The sequence below is a fragment of the Camellia sinensis genome, chromosome 6, assembly GCF_055761805.1.
Source record: "Camellia sinensis isolate YWXY chromosome 6, ASM5576180v1, whole genome shotgun sequence".
In the NCBI taxonomy this organism is placed as follows: Eukaryota; Viridiplantae; Streptophyta; class Magnoliopsida; order Ericales; family Theaceae; genus Camellia; species Camellia sinensis.
In genome coordinates, this window is record NC_138966.1 from 197,406,272 (window position 1) to 197,423,357 (window position 17,086).

The window sequence follows — 17,086 nt, forward strand, 5'->3', positions numbered from 1 at the left end:
GACCTGCAAACTTTTCATAAATTCTAACAAGTGTGAAACATATACTACTCAATGTTAACTTTGCAAACTTTTTCTCAAGTTTCAACAAGTGTTTAAACGGTGATCTCGGTCTAGCCTACTTGTAAATTGCTACAAATTTCAACAAGGATTAACATAACAAGTGTTAAACAATAATCTATTTGTAAATTGCTATGAATTTCAACAAGTGTTTAAATAACATACTTAGCTTTTTCCTCAACCTGTAAATTGCTGCAAATTTCAACAGATGATCATATGTCGGCTTAACGTTATCTTGTAAATTGCTATAAATTTCAACAAGTGTTAAGCATCTTCTTTGTTTTAACCGACCTGTAGATTGCTACAAATTTAAATAAGCGAACAGTAATCTTGGCTTAACTTCAACTTGTAAATTTCTACAAATTTCAACAAATGAAGATAATAAATAATCTCAGCTTAACTTCAACTTGTAAATTGCTACAAATTTCAACAAGTGAAGATAAGGAACCATTTCGGCTTAACTTCAACTTGTAAATTGCTACAACTTTCAACAAGTGAAGATAAGGAATAATCTCAGCTTAACTTCAACTTGTAAATTGCTACAAATTTCAACAAGTGAAGATAAGGAACCATTTCGACTTAACTTCAACTTGTAAATTGCTACAAATTTCAACAAGTGAAGATAAGGAACCATCTCGGCTTAACTTCAACTTGTAAATTGCTACAAATTTCAACAAGTGAAGATAAGGAACCATCTCGGCTTAACTTCAACTTGTAAATTGCTACAAATTTCAACAAGTGAATTAAGTGTCTTTGTTTTCTCTCTGCCCCCAATGTGAACCTGAGTTCTACTTGGGTTCTCATTATTCATGTCTCCAAAAACACCAATATGTAACTTTACCAATCATATGTGTTTAAAGAAAAGGGAAAAGATTTTATTGATGACATCGGCCAAAAATAATGCACATCTAATGATAGAAGAATTTCAAATTACAAGTGTTCCAAGGTCTTGGCAGTGCTTTGCCCTCGTTATCTTCAAGCCGATAAGCTCCATTGCCTAATACCGAAGTAATTCTATAAGGTCCTTCCCAGTTTGGGCCAAGCTTGCCCTCTCTAGGATCCTTCTTGTTGCCGATGACTTTTCTCAGGACTAGGTCGCCGACTTAAAAATCTCTTGGATTGACCTTCTTGTTGTAAGCTCTGGCAAGCTGTTGCTGGTATACTACGAGCTAAATTGCAGCTTTCTCTCTTCGTTCTTCCAAAAGATCCAGATCTCGGGTTAAGAGTATGTCATTAGTCCCGTTCTCAACTCCCTGGGTTCGGATCCCTGGGATGCCGACTTCCAGTGGAATGACTGCTTCTGTGCCATAAGCCATGGCAAAGGGGGATTCCCCTATTGATCTTCTCGGCGTAGTCCGATATGCCTAAAGCATGTTAGGCAATTTGTCTACCCACTTTCCTTTTGCTGCCTGCAGCCTCTTCTTTATTCCATCCAAAATTACTTTGTTGGATGCTTCTGCTTGCCCATTACTTTGGGGAAAACTTGGTGTTGAAAAGTAATTCTTGATCTTGAATTTCGCACAAAAGTTCTTGATGAGTTTGTTGTCAAACTGTGTTCTGTTGTCGGCAACTATTGCTCTTGCAATCCCAAATCTGGGGATGATGTTTCTCCATATAAAGTTCTGGACGTCCACATCTCGGATTTTGGCAAGAAGTTCTGCCTCTATCCACTTCGTAAAGTAATCTGTTGCTACCAGCAAGTATTTTCTCTGGCTAGTTGCCTGGGGAAGTTGCCCAACAAGATCCATGCCCCATTGGGCAAACGGCCAAGGGCTAGATACTAGGTTCAGGTCAGTAGCTGGCTGATGTATCAAAGGTGCAAACCTTTGGCATTGTTCACACTTCTTCACGTAGGCTTCAGCATCCTTTTGCATGTAGGGCCACTAATACCCCTGGGTAATGGCCCTGTGGGCTAATGATCTGCCCCCAACGTGGCTTCCACAAATCCCTTCATGAATTTCATATAAGAAATCTTCAACCTGCAAAGGGTGTACGCACCTTAAAAGGGGTCTAGTGAAGGACCTTCTGTAGAGGTGTCCATCTGCTGTCAGACTGAATCTTACCGATTTCAATTTGACTTTGTGTGCCTCCTTACGATCTTCTGGCAGCTTTCCTTCTTTCAGGAATGCAACAACTGCATCCATCCAGCTTGGCCCCATGTCCACACACATTGCTTCCTGCTCTGTGCTCTGTGGTTCTATGCTCGGGGCCCGACATATAGTCGATCATAATTGTTCTTGTTTTTCCAGTCTGCATTGAACTTGCTAGGTTAGCCAACGCGTCGACGTGGGTGTTGTCATCTCGGCTAACTTGGAGTAGTCAGCAGTTCTGAAATAGGGCTGCCAATCTGATGACCTGTTTTGCATATGCTGACATCCTTTCGTCTTTGGCTGCAAATTCTCCTGTTGACTGGTTAACAATAAGTTGTGAATCACAAAAAACTATTACCTCATCTGCTTCTGCTGCTACTGCCAGTTTTAGCCCTGCAATTAATGCTTCGTATTCCGCTTCATTATTTGAGGCCTTGAACTCCAAACGGATGGACTGTTCTATTATTTCTCCATCTGGAGATATCAGCAGTACTCCTGTCCCCGCTCCTTGTCGGTTCGAACTTCCATCGACAAACAGTCTGAATGAGTCGCCGATGTAGATGCTGCAGGGTCTGAGTTTTTCCTTCCTTTGCTCATTTGCCTTAGGCTGGGATTCTCCTTGCTTGTTGGGACAATGCTCATCCTAGCTCAACGGAGCCCGATGTTCGACGGTTTCAGGCGTGAATTCTGCCACGAAGTCGGCCAAAACTTGGCCCTTTATTGCTGTTCTGGGCCTGAACTCCAAGTCATACTGGCCCAAGGTAACTGTCCATCTTGTTATTCTTCCTGTTAAGTCTCCTTGTTGCAACAGGGACTTCAATGGGTGCTCTGTGAGCACCACAATCTTGTGTGCCTGAAAGTAATGGTTTAATTTTTTTGAGGCCATTACTAAGGCCAGCATTAATTTCTCTAGTGGTAGATACCTTGTTTCTGCGTCGGCCAAGGTTTTACTTACATAATAAACAGCCTTTTGTTCTCCTTGTTCTTCTCGGATTAGCAGTGCACTTACTACGTGTTCTGACACAGCTAAGTACAAAAACAGCTCTTCCCCAGGTTCAGGTGTCGAGAGGACCGGAGCCGTGGTCAGATATTTCTTTAGGTTGGCCAAAGCGGCCTCACATTCCTCAGTCCATAGGAAGTCCGTGGTCTTTTTCACCAGGTTGAAGAAGGGTTTACATTTGTCTGAGCTTCAGCTTATGAACCTGTTTAGGGCTGCGGCCCTTCCAGTAAGCATTTGTACCTATTTTGCCGATGTTGGGCTCTGTAGGTCTAGAATGGCCTTGATCTGATCTAGGCTAGCCTCTATGCCCTTCCTTGTTACCAGGTACCCCAGAAATTTACCAAATCCAACTCCAAACACGTACTTTGATGCATTGAGTCAGAGCCGATATGTTTTGAGGATCTTGAATACCTCTTTTAAGTCGGCAAGATGACTCTTAGGCTCCTTGGTTTTCACGACCATGTCATTGATGTAGACTTCTACTGTTTGGCCAATCAGGTGTTTGAACATTTTGGTTACCAGCCTTTGGTAGGTTGCTCCTGCGTTTTTCAACCCAAAAGGCATCACTCTGTAACAGTACAGGCCTTTTGGGGTGATAAATGTTGTCTTCTCTTCGTCTGGGGAGTACATGGCTATCTGGTGGTACCCCCTATAAGCATCCAGGAAGCTCATCCTTCCATGTCCAAATGTGGCATCCACCAACTAGTCAATCTTGGGCAGAGGAAAGCTGTCTTTGGGACAGGCTTTGTTCAGGTTCGTAAAATCTACACAAACCCTCCACTTATCGTTCTTCTTTTTTACTACCACAGTGTTTGATAGCCACGTCGGGTAATTGACTTCTCTGATGGCTCTGGCTTCCAGAAGTCTGTCTACTTCCTCCTCTACAGCTTCGACGTACATCAACGTCGGTCTTCTGGCTCGTTGTATTACAGGTTTGGCCGACCTGTCGACGTTCAGTTTGTGACATGTGACCTCGGGGTCAATACCAGGCATTTCATAAGGTGTCCAGGCGAACACCTCTATGTTTGTTCTCAAAAAATCTTCCAGTTCTCTTTCCTCTTCTTCGGCTAAGCCTGAGCCGAGAAGAAAGAAGCGTTCTTCGTCACCCTCCTGGACGAGGATTTTTTTTAGTGTCTCTTCACTCTTTTCGGCTGGCTCCTTGCCGACATCATCTAGGACCTCCATATCCTCGTCTTCAATCTCTGCCTTCCCTGGTTCCCGAATGTTGCAGGTAGTTTTCATTGCTGCCATGGAGCAATTCTTTGCCTGCAGTTGGTCTCCTCTAACTTCTTCAATCCTATGTTCTGTGGGGAATCGCAATAGTTGATGCAACGTTGAGGGAACTGCCCCCATTGCATGCAACCATGGCCTTCCCAAGATGATGTTGTAAGGTGAAGACATGTCAATCACGACGAATTCTGTTCTAATTTTCTTAGTGCCGGCTTGTACTTCCAAGCTTGTTGTGCCCAGTGGCCACGTCGGCGTTCCATTGAAGCCGACCATCGGGCCATTCGATTGCTCCATGTCGTTTGGATGAAGGCCTAGCTCCTTGTAACATCTAACGTACATGATGTCACAAGAGCTGCCTTGATCTATTAGGATGCGTTTCACTTGGCACTCCCCAACCTGGAGGGATACTACCAAGGCATCATTATGCGGATGCTGGACCATCTCTAGGTCAGCTTCAGTGAAGGCTATCATCGGTCCTCGGCATTCTTCAAGCTGAGGTCTTTTATGTCCGACCTGGTTCACGTGCTGCAGGTGTTTTACTCTTTGGGTTTCTCCCCGAATGTCGCTTTCGTTCACTTTTGAGTGAATTACATTAACCACCCTAGGTCCCCCTCCCTGTGGTTGCTGTGCTGGGGGAGGTGGGGCCGCTGGTGCTTGAGGCAATTTTGCCTGCTCTTCTCTTGTCCTGGCTTCATCGACGAGGTCCCTCAGATGGCCTTGCCTTACTAAGTCCTCTAAGTATGCTTTTAGGGCTCTGCAGCCCTGAGTTGGGTGCCCTTCTTCATTGTGGTAAGCACAACGCCTACCAACGTTCCTTCCCATGTATTCCCCTGGGGCCTTTACTGGTGCTCTGAAATAAGGTTGATTTCGGATTTGATCCAGGACTTTGTGTACTGGGATTCAGAACACAGTCGTCACTGCTTATTTACCCCTCAATTCTATCTCCGATTTGTTAAACCCGTTGTCACCTCGGCTTCGCTTCGGCGAGCCGTTCTCTTTTTCCTACTTTACCTCCTTATTCCCCGAAAGTGTTGGTCAAACCTGCCAACCTTCCCAATTGCCCCCAGTTGGGCAAAGACTTTTGCACGGTCAATCCTACTTGTCAACCATGTTAACTCTAGCCAAAAAGCTTTTTGTCTGGTATCCCTGTTGCGTTGGATTTTGCCTTGGTGCGCGCCTCATTTTCCTCTACCCTGATGTGTTGGTGCACTCTCTCCATTAGGGCTTCCATAGTAAGGGGCAACATCATTGTTATTGAATCCCTCAACTTATTGCCAGCCGACAAACCTCGTTTGTACTGTGCAATAGCTAGGTTTGTAGGGCAATCTCCAATCTGATTAAAAGTCTCCCAATACCAGTTATTGTAAAACCTCAATGTTTCTTTCTCGCCCATGTCTATGGAGAGAAGCTGGTCAATCTCCACTGGTGTCTTGGTGTTCGTTCTGAATCTGGTCACAAATGCCTCCGCTAGTTGCGCCCACGAAGCTATGCTACCTTTTGACAACCTTTCAAACCACGTTAAACCCAAGTCACCAAGGCTAGAAGGAAACATGGTACACATTATAGCCTCGTTTCGCTGATACATAGCCATAACCTAGTAAAAGTGGCTCAAGTGTATGTAGGGGTCCGATATCCCCTCATAAGTAGTGAATTTGGGCTGGTGGAAGCCTGAGAGTAATAGTGCGTTCTCTATTGTCGGAATGAACGATGAGCTCTGTAACCTTGCTAACGCTTTGTCTGTTGGTTCATAGGCAAGGAGTGGCTCTGGAATTCCAACATCGACACTCCCATGTGTTCTAGGAGCCAATCGTTGTAATACGGAGACTCTGCGGGGGTTGCGAGCCTGAGTGTCTTCTCTCCTTCGAGCCCTTTCAATCCTCATTCTCTCAGGCTTGGAGTAGCGTGTCCTGGAAGTCTTTGATTGTGTATCGCCCGACCTGAGGCTTCTACTTTCAATTTGTGATGGTGTGACTTGTCTGTCACGATCTTCTGAGTGGCAAGAGTGTGTGTTGCCTTTGCGCCCCTCTTTTGCTGCCACCCCTTTGCTTTTTATCTGGCTCTTCATAGACTCTATGTCAGCCGCCATTCGTCTTATTACTTCGTCTTGCTCCCTTACACGATCTTTGAGAACCTGAGGATCCATCCTCCGCCTCTATCTATCAGGGCTTTGAGAGCGGTGTGGACTTGAGCCCCGTCTTTCTCTCGCTTCTCTCCGTGGATTCCTTCACTGGGGATCTAATTTCGCCATGGGTGGGATAGAAGGTAAACCTTCGCGCCTCCCACCCCTTTCCGGGGTTTGCCTATCTATAGCAGATTGCGGAAAATCTTCGTTGTGCGCCATTGATTTCAACTAGAAAGGAAAACTCGATCAAAAGGTTTTGTTCTATGTGTAATTCCCATAGACGGTGCCAATTATACGAGCACGAAATAATCTTCTCGTATGATCCTGTTAATCAAGTGTGCGCTCCTCCAAACGTCGTCGCTTTACTCTCTGAAAACACAAACGTGAGCTAGCCGGCGGGTGTGTGTCGGATACCTCTTCGATGCCTAAGTCAGCAAAACAGACAAATAGACAAAAACTCTATGTATTAGAGAATCAAAGTTGTGTTACCTGCACATAGGTTATGTTGTGAACTTTTATAGGTTCCGCATGGCACAATCCTAGTAGGACTCTTATATTATATAAGAATATACAATAATATTTTCAAAATAAAAATACATTCCTTTCTTGTTGACTCATCTTCATTGCCTATATATACATACATATTGCAATAGCTAATCCGTACAAGCAACCACTTTCTCATACAACAAAAAGAGACAAAACAATGGCAAAAGGATTCAAGGTTTTGATCTTCCAAATCATCTCATCCTTCCAATTCTGCCGCTCCAAAAACTCTTCCAACTTTCCAGAAAATCCTGTCCCATCATTCCTCCAACTCTCCCCAAACCCCGTCTTCATTGACTGCCCGCCGGCAACACGCCCCCTTTCAAACCCCACCACTCCTCCTTCAAGCACCACGTGTCCTCCATCTTCTCATATGTTGGCTGTGGGTTCAGCACACAGTACACCTCTGAAGACCACCTCACCGAATCACCGAAATTTAAGTGGGACGAGACGCCGCATCGTGAAAGTTCCTACTTGCTGAAAATTGGATAGGAGAGACCTATACTGACCTCACAAAATAAGAGATCTGCAAGTGCTCCTTTATGGAAGAACTGGACTAACACTATCTCTCCAACACGATTCTCAGAACAAGCAGGCTTTCATGTTTGGGAAATGCTCTAGTATGTAAGGTATATCGTATATAATTTTATCATAAAATTTTATAAATTTGTGTATAACTTACCTAAGTTCATCAAAACTTATGTAATTTTATAATAATTATGCAAATTTGTATTCAATTACATATTTTTGTGAGATCACACTATAACATATAATAATTTTAGAGACTAAGCTTTTTGTCTCTAAAAGTATAAATTTTGTTGTAAAAAATTTTAGGGATTAATTCAGCTGTCATGAGAACAGCCGTTAAAAAGTCGTTTCGAAAAGTCAAAAATTGAATTTTTAGTGGCAAAATTTTAAAAATGTAGCTAATAAATACACTTTAGGAACAAAATAACTTGATCCCAAAAAAGTTTTTTTTTTAGACAAAATTTTTGGTCTCAAAATGTTGATAATTCATCACTAAATATCTAATTTTATCGCTAAAAATAAAATAATAACACTTTTGGCGACAAAATTATTTTTAATTTTGTTTCTAAAAAATAATTTTGTTCTTAAATTTTTATCTCTAAACCTTAATTTCTTATAGTGTCACTTATTTAAATTTATAAAAACTTATATAATTTTTTGATAGGGTTACATAATGCACATCGAAACATTTTCCTTCATGTTTTTACCCTTTTGGTAGATCCACAAAATTAATGACGTGTAGACATAAAAAAAACTAAGGTCTTGTTTGGGAAGCAGTAAAGTGGTTAAACTAGCACTAAAAGATGAAATAAATTAATTTAATCAATAAAATAAAATGTCATATCTAAATTATAATTATTTCACTTTTTTTTCACAACCATCGCATCCAAATCAAAAGAAGTCAAAAGTTCTTCTCAAATAGAGCTAATTTAGCCAGATTAAATTAGTCAAAAAACCAAAAAATAAAACTAAATTAGCTCATAAACGATTTTTTAGTGAAATAAGATATTTATTTCAAAATGTTAGATATGTTAAAAAATGTTGGCTTTTTGGCTTTCGAAGGTTATTATTGTAATTGCAAGCGTGCCAGCAAGGATCAATCAGTCCTTACAGAAATTTAATTGCCAACCAATTATCAGACGATTGTGTTTTAGTTCTCTCAGCCTCAATGAAGAGAACTTTTACTGGTGGCTTGATTTAGGAGAATTAAACAAAATACCAATCAAATAAAAAAAAACTGAAGCATTTCATTAGAATGAAAAACTTACGATGATTCAAACTCAGCCTTGTAGAGGTTTACAGTAACAATCTACTTGAAACTATTCCTATGAATGAAGTGCAGTGCAGAATTTAAAGTACTAGAATGTAAAGAACAGGACATGTATAACTAAATAAAGTAGAATAAGACTGGTTTTTTTGATCTGAGTCTAGGGGGCTTTTCTAGGGCTTTCTCTGCTATTTATACTACTTAAGGATGACCATCGAACTGTATTTCCAACCGTCGAACTGCTCCTCCATGATCGCTGATCATGTTGCCTCAAGATTAGCTCAATTACGCCATCACTTGCAGTTAGGCTTCCCTCTTGAATTTGAATTCAAATGTGAGTAACCGATGATGCCACATCACTTTGTATCTCTCTGCTGATCCACTGCTACTCAGATCTCGTAACAACCAATATTAACTGACACGTGTACGATCAAGATCGAAGATTTGAATAGTCTTCCCGTACTACCCTTACTTTGCCACGCGTCGAATTGTAATTGGCTTGTACAAAATATGTAGCCAACAAAAATATAGTGAGTTAACTTTGTAATAGCTGACTTCCAGAATTTTTAAAAGTAAGTCATTTTTAAAAAATAATACAAAAAAATATTTCCTTCAAAAATGTTTCTTGACTTTTGTTCAACCAAATAATAAAAAATGAGTAAAGTATTTTACATCAAAACAACCAGAGGACTCCATTTTACGTAGTTTCAAATTTCGCCCATTGTGATAGACCAGGGACTATTAGGCCACGTTTGTTTGGAAGATTAGATTGGAGGGGATTGTTAATGAGGGGATGGTTAGTGAAAAGATTATTAATGTGGGGATTATTAGTGAGGGAATTAAGTAAAAGTGTGTTTTGATAATAGTGTGAGAGATGGTTAATGATGGGATTGTTAAATTATTTTTAAATAAAATAAATTAAAAAATTATTTTTATATTAAAAAAATTTAAATAAATATTAAAACAAAAGGTGCACTTGGGATTGTTGGTAAAAAAAAAAAAGGGCGCACTTGGGATTTTTTTGACCAGCCAGCTATGATTGTAAAAAAAAAAAAATTTAAATTGTACTATTGTACTGGACGTCCGAACATACTAAAACCTCTCACTATTTTCTTAATCTCACGTGTTTCTCAACCAAGCTAATCTCCCTACTGAGGGGGGATTACTAAGCCGCACAGACTGTGAAGCTGATCTTTCCAAACAACACCAAACATGCTGTGGATGGGACCCATAGCAATCGAAATGGCCAAACAAACTGGGCCTTAATGTAACTAAATAATTAGGGGATGCTTGGCATGTGCTAAAATAGCACACAATCAGTTTATTTGGATCACAACACTTCAAATCCAACTCATATTTCACTATTTTTTTTTTGTAAAAAGTCAAATAATATACTTATTTAAATAATTCCAAACACCCCCTTAATTATAGGATAAATTACAAATACACCCCCTAAGGTTTAAAAAATTACAAATACTGCTTATCAGTATTTTTTATTTAATAGAATCAACTGAAAAAATAAAATTCCTAATGGCTCTATTATAAAATAATAAAATTATCTGAATTATTAATTGAAATAAATTTCAAATATCATTAAAAATTGTTAATTGACTAAATAATTTATTAATAAAAACATCATTTGTTATAAAATTAAAAACTCTAAAATCACATGGGAAAATCGTGTTTTAAACAAATTTCAAAGAATTTATTTGTAATTTACCCGTTATTTTTTTATATTAACCACCTTATATTAGGAATTGGTGGCCAAGATGTATATATTGTTATCACTCTATTTCAGTGACAATAGTTTTTCTTTGTGGAAAAAAAAAAAAAGAAAAGAAAAAAAAGATCTCTTGAATTTGAAATTTTAAATACATCTTATATTTTTCAGCAAATGTACTTGCAAAAATCAATGTAATTGTTTGGTTTGTTTTTTAGAAAAAAAAAAATTTAACATTTTTTTCGAAAAAATAGAAACTAATTTGATAAAAATAAATATTAAAAAAATATTTTAAAAATTATTTCTGACCTCCCAAAAAATTAAATAATGTGAAAATGATAATTGTTTTTATTTATTTTTTTCTTTCATCAAATTAATTTTTAATTTTTCAAAAAAAAAAATTGAAAATCAAACCAAACATAAATTACCTGACAGCAGAGGGACAAGGCAAATGGACCAGTTGATTTGAGTTGCACGGGCATTAATTATTTAAATTTGGCTTCACACATCTCATTTAATTTTGTGACCAAGCTGTCATTCAAGGTGTGAAGATAGACCTTTGCTTCTAGACTTGAACCAATCAACTTCTTGGTACGAGCAACCGCCAGGGCTTTATTCACCTCAGTTCGCAGCTGGTCAAAGTACTAAAATTTGGAAGAAGAAAAAAATTCATGTTGCACAAATCATACTTAGGCCTCGTTTGGAAACAGACTAATTTAGTAATTTTTTAGTTATTTAGCTAAAAAGGTAAGTAAAAAAAACTTGTATGTTTGAGATGACTTTTTGGCTAATTACGAAAAGATGTGTAAAAAGTAGAGAGAAAAGAAAATCTTTTTTTTTTATATGAGTTGTTGACTTTTTGACTAATTTAATAACTTTTTGACTAATTGACTAAAAAGATAAGTCTCCAAATAGTACTTTTCTTACGCAAATGATTTTTGCTTATAGATAAAGATATGCAACAATATCTGTTGGCTACATATTTTGTAAAAGCCAGTTACAGTTCGACACGTGGCATAGTAAGGGTAATAAAGGAAGGTTATTCAAGCCTTTAATCCTGATCGTACACGTGACAATAAACATTGGTCCTCACATGATCCGAGTAACACTAGATCAAATAAACGGGATGCAAGATGACGTGTCTTCAAACGGTTACTCATATTCAAATCTAAGTACAAGAGGGAAGCTCAACTGCCAGTAATGGCGTAATGGAGCTACTTGTAAGGAAGCATGACCAGCGATCATGGAGGAGCAGTTCGACAGTTCGAAGTGCAGTTCGAAGGTCATCACTGACGAGTATAAATAGCAGGGTAGCCCCCAGAAAGAGGGACGGACTCAGACCATACAAACCAGTCATTTACTTCATATATTTTCTTTCCAGTCATTTACATTTCCAGTCCTTAAATACCTGTTCTTTAAATACCTGCACTTTAAATACTCGCACTGCACTTCGATTCATAGGAGTAGCTTCAAGTAGATTCAAGTAGATTGCTGTTGTAAACCTCTCCGAGGCTGAGTTCGGACCGTTGTAAGTGTTCATTTTTATGAAATACTTCAATTGTTCTTCATATTACTGTTATTTCTCTTAATTTCTCCTAAGTCAAGCCACCAGTAAAAGTCCTCTTCATTGAGGCTGAAAAGAACTAAAACACAATCGTCTGATAATTGGTTGGCAATTATAATTTCTGTAAGGACTGATTGATCCTTGCTGGCACGCTCACATTCACAAAAATACCCTTCGAAAAGCCAAAAAGCCAACATATATTTTTGGCACGCCCAGTGGGACTTAATTAAAAATGGCTAGAAGAAGACGACAAGGAGAAAATGAACGCTTCGAAGAAGGCGTGGAAGGAGAGGTAGAAATACCAAATCCAGAGGATAATGTGGTAACACATCCTGTGGAAACTCCTATATTGTCAGAACCCATGGTCGAGCAGACCAGTACTTCTGGACAAGAACCATATGTTCATATTATTGGACAAAACCAAGGAATTGGACCGTCCACTATGCCAACAAATCCATGGGATGGTTTAGTGAATGCCATGGGACAACAACTAATGAACACAATGGAAAGGTGGGCAACATCCTTTTTGGATCGAATGAATAACCACCAACCAACAAACACAAGACAAACGGAGGAAGTTGTAAATGTCCCCCAACAAAGATTGGCTAGAGAAAAACAGCCTATGCAAGTTAATGGTCAAACTAGTACCCAAAACTTTGAAAGACCATCACCTCAGTCTTGGTATGAACCCATTTCAAGGCCTATAGCAGGCCAAAATACCTCAGCACTTAATAATGAAGCCACACAAGTTGGTGGATCTGGCCAAGTACAAGAAATTGGTGTAAGAATGGTTACAAATCCTATGTTCGAAGCCATACCTGGCACAAGAGGGTACACCAATCCCTTATTCGAATTTACACCCGGGGGGTTGGAGGGTTTTCCTACAAATGGTAGAGACACGACACCTGTCCCAGCACCTGTTGCAGGTCCTTTCGCAGGTCATGCTCAAAGAGGTTACCCATACCCTCAACAGCAACCTGCACCGCAAGGACAACCAGCCCCAAATTTACCACCTTATGGACCAAGAGGACCACAAGCACAAGTTTATCCACCAAATCCTGTGTTTGCTCCTCCAGTAGTGGTTCAGCAGGCACAAAATATGGTCCCTAGAGACCAGATTGTTGATATTGTTAGGGAGATATGTGGACCAATGGCTCGGGGGGTCCAGACTCCTATATACAGAAAACCATACCCAGAATGGGTAGATAGGGTACATGAATACCCAAGGGGATTCAGGATACCAGATTTTACCCTTTTTTATGGGACTGGAAATCAATCAACGATAGAACATATTGCTAGATTTGCTGCTCAATGCGGTGAATTCACTAACCATGATTATATGAAACTGAGATTATTTCCAAATTCCCTAACGGGAGGAGCATTTGTATGGTACATCAACCTTACACCTGGCTCCATTCAAAATTGGCAACAAATGGAAGAGGCATTTCATGCCCAATTCTTCCAATCAGAACCAGAAGTATCTATGGCAGATTTGGCTAGGTTGAGTCAAAGGCCTGAAGAAAAGGCTACTCAGTTTATTGCCAGATTTAAAAGGGCTCGAAATAAATGTAGAGTCATCCTGCCAGAGCCAGAATTCGTCAGATTGGCTCAAAATGGTTTAGAATTCAGGCTTCGAAAGAAGTTTGATTCAACTGAATTCAGAGATTTGGTCGAACTGACCTATAAGGTGTCTCGATATGAAACATTATTAGAAGAGGAACAAGATCGAAATAATGCATCATATAAGACATATTATAGAGATCCTAATTATGAAATAGATGCAGCAGAGATTGTAGGCAAAGAACCTGTAATCTGTGAAGCATTAATTCGTAAGGATACAACTATAGACCAGCAGTTTAAAAAGAAAGACTTTCACAGAAAATATTCTTTCGATTTAACAAAAGCAGATGACATCTTTGATCATTTGCTCGCGGCTAATTTCCTTAAGTTGCCTAAAGGAGTAAAACTACCATCTCCGGATGAACTGAAAGGAAAAGTATACTGTAAATGGCATAATTCTTGGTCTCACTCGACTAAAAACTGCATTGTTTTTCGAGACAGGATCCAAGAACAGATTCGGAAAGGAAGTTTGAAGTTCTCAGCTAAAACAGAAAAAGCCATGGGAATTGACAGTGATCCCTTTCCAGAAGTTGGAGAGGCAGCAGCCAATGTCATTACATCAGATTTCCAGAACTTGTCCTTGACAGAATTGGAGGAAGTCAATGTGCAGATGCATGTTGCTAATCAAACCAACGTCAAGAAGAATACTAGAAGACTACCAGTTATTGAACAAGGTTCCTCACACCAGATGGAATGTTCTGATGAAGAGTCACTGGATGATGATTCTTTAGAAGCAGCAGTGATGCAGAGAATGTGCCCCAGGTGCAGACTCAGTTACAAGTGGTTGAAGGGGCTTCCAACTGATGGGAAGCAATACTACAGGGATGTTCAGAGACGTCCTAAATCAACCAATGCTTACAACAAAAGGCCGTATCCGGCTAGTGATAGGCAGAGACCACCAGTGGTTGAGCCTGTGGTAAACAGAATGCATGACAAAGGCAAGGAACTCTTGCATGAATCCAGACCACATAACTATTATAGAATGCAGAGTAGCCATTCTGAAAGAAAGCTGGAGAGGAGTTCAGTCCATGGAATCAAAGCCAGAGATTGGCTCCTTAGATCAGTTTCACGCAGGACAGAAAATGGTCACCCTTATCGAAGGTCTGAACCAGATTCAAAACATGAGGACAAAACCAAGCACTTACCTTCACGGCCAGTTTCGAAGATGGCTTCGAAGGTGGAAAAAGGCAGGTCAGCTTCTGAATCAGTAAGCTCATGGGTAACTGGGGTCCCGGATTGGTTTGTAATGCAAAACAAACCTAGGGAGGTACGTGCTTATGGAGATACTGTAAACCAAGGCAGGATGATCAAGCCTCCTATGGTGGCTCCGAACAACTGGATACTGCTTAAACACCCAAAGACGAGGGAACCCGACATGATCCCAATCATCTCAAGATCACAGAGGAGAAAAATTCAGCGCAGGTACACCCAGTACCAAAAGGATCTGAAGGAAGGTGGAGAAAATTCTTCATCAGTCAAAACGGAAGGGAGGAAGAACCTAAAATCAGACCATGCTCCAAAGCCAGTTCCACAGAGCACAGTGGTCTGCAGCCGAGAACAGTTGGCCAAGGTTCATTCTGAACTGAAAACCAGAGAAAAGGCCAGTTTGGTAGGGTTGGAGAAAGCTCTGATGGAAACAGATAGTGAGACTGAAGAAGAGATTAGCGTGAGTCAGAAGAAAGAGGTTGTGGAGGAAGAGATGTTTGAAGCCTTCATGGCTGAGCAAACGTTTCTGACTAAAGAGCCAGTTGAGAAAAATCCTTCGAAGGGATCAGTTAGTGATGAAATACCAGAATGCATCATGCAGGATGTTTCTGAGGGAGTCAACCAAAGTAACCAAGAGGGGAAACAAGTACAGCCAGCCATCCAGTTTGGCTCGTTTCCCCCAGTATCAGTAAACATGGTGCACATATTGCCACAAGAATTTCAAGCTGGAGATGAGAATCAAGAGGGGCAGGAAGCTGACCCAGTTCAGATCTCCAGTGAAGATTCACAAGCAAGTATGGTGCAAGATAACTTCGAAATGGTCATCCCGATGGAAGATGGATATGAGAGTGAAGAGGTGGTAAGCATCAATCTATCATATCCATTTGAGTACCCCTCGGATTCGATGACACAGCACGTCAGGCCCTTGTACATCAAAGCTTTCTTTGATGGGGTACAGCTGAACCGAGTCCTAGTAGACAATGGGGCAGCAGTGAACCTACTCCCGAAATCTTCTTTGAAGAAACTAGGGAAAAAGAATCCCAGGTTGATACCAACCAGCACAACCATTGCTGGATTTGCTGGAGATAAACAAATGGCTCAGGGGATTCTACCCATTAATTTAAGTGTGGGAACCAGGGATTGTATGACAGCATTTTTCGTAATCGACAGTAATGCTAAATACAATGCTTTGCTTGGAAGGGACTGGATCCACACTAACAAGTGTGTGCCTTCTTCTTTACATCAGAAAATCATGATGGCCTTGGGCAATGGAGAGACAGAGGAGATCGACGCAGATCCTCAACCCTTCATAGCCTGTGCAGACTTTGCGGAGGCTAAATTGTATATTGAGGGAGTGACACCTCTCAGTATACTGATGAAAGATGACAATTCAGCCGAAGTGACGGCTGATGAAGAGGTGACACACCTGAAGCACTTAGTCCAAAAAAGTGCTGATGAAGAGGTTGTCCTTAGAGATGACAATGATGCCTGGTTATAGGCAAAGAGAGGAATCACCAGAAGCCAAGTCCTTGGCTTTGATCAAGTTTTCAGCATTGGACATAAAAGCAATAGTCCAGAAAGTTCAGGAGCAAGAGAGAGAGGCCATGATAATTGGCTGCAAACAGCAGCAGCAACAGGCTAGAGTCTTGACTCTTGGTAAGTACTGTGCCTTGGACATTGAAACAAAAGTCCAAGAAATACAGGAAGAGGAAGCCTTGTGGACAGATTTTGTCTATGAGGAGGAGGGCAGAGATATTGAACTGAAGAACTTAGGGGCAGAACCAAGCTCGAAGATCACTTCAAAGGCAGCAGAAACTAGAGGGAGTTCTCATGCACAAGATCCTTTAGAAGAAGTAAATCTAGGGGAAGGTTCTGTACAACAGCCCACTTATGTAAGTGCTTGTTTGAATGCTCTGGACAGAAACCAGCTTTTGGTTGTTCTGAAGAAATACAAAGATTGCTTTGCATGGTCTTATAATGAACTACCAGGATTGGACAGGTCATTAGTGGAACATAGGCTCCCTATGAAGCCTAATTTCAGGCCCTATAAGCAGAAACCAAGAAGGATGAGTCCAGAAGTAATTCAGAAAGTCAAGGAAGAGATCCTTAGACTCCTCAAGGCAGGTTTTATTAGAACAG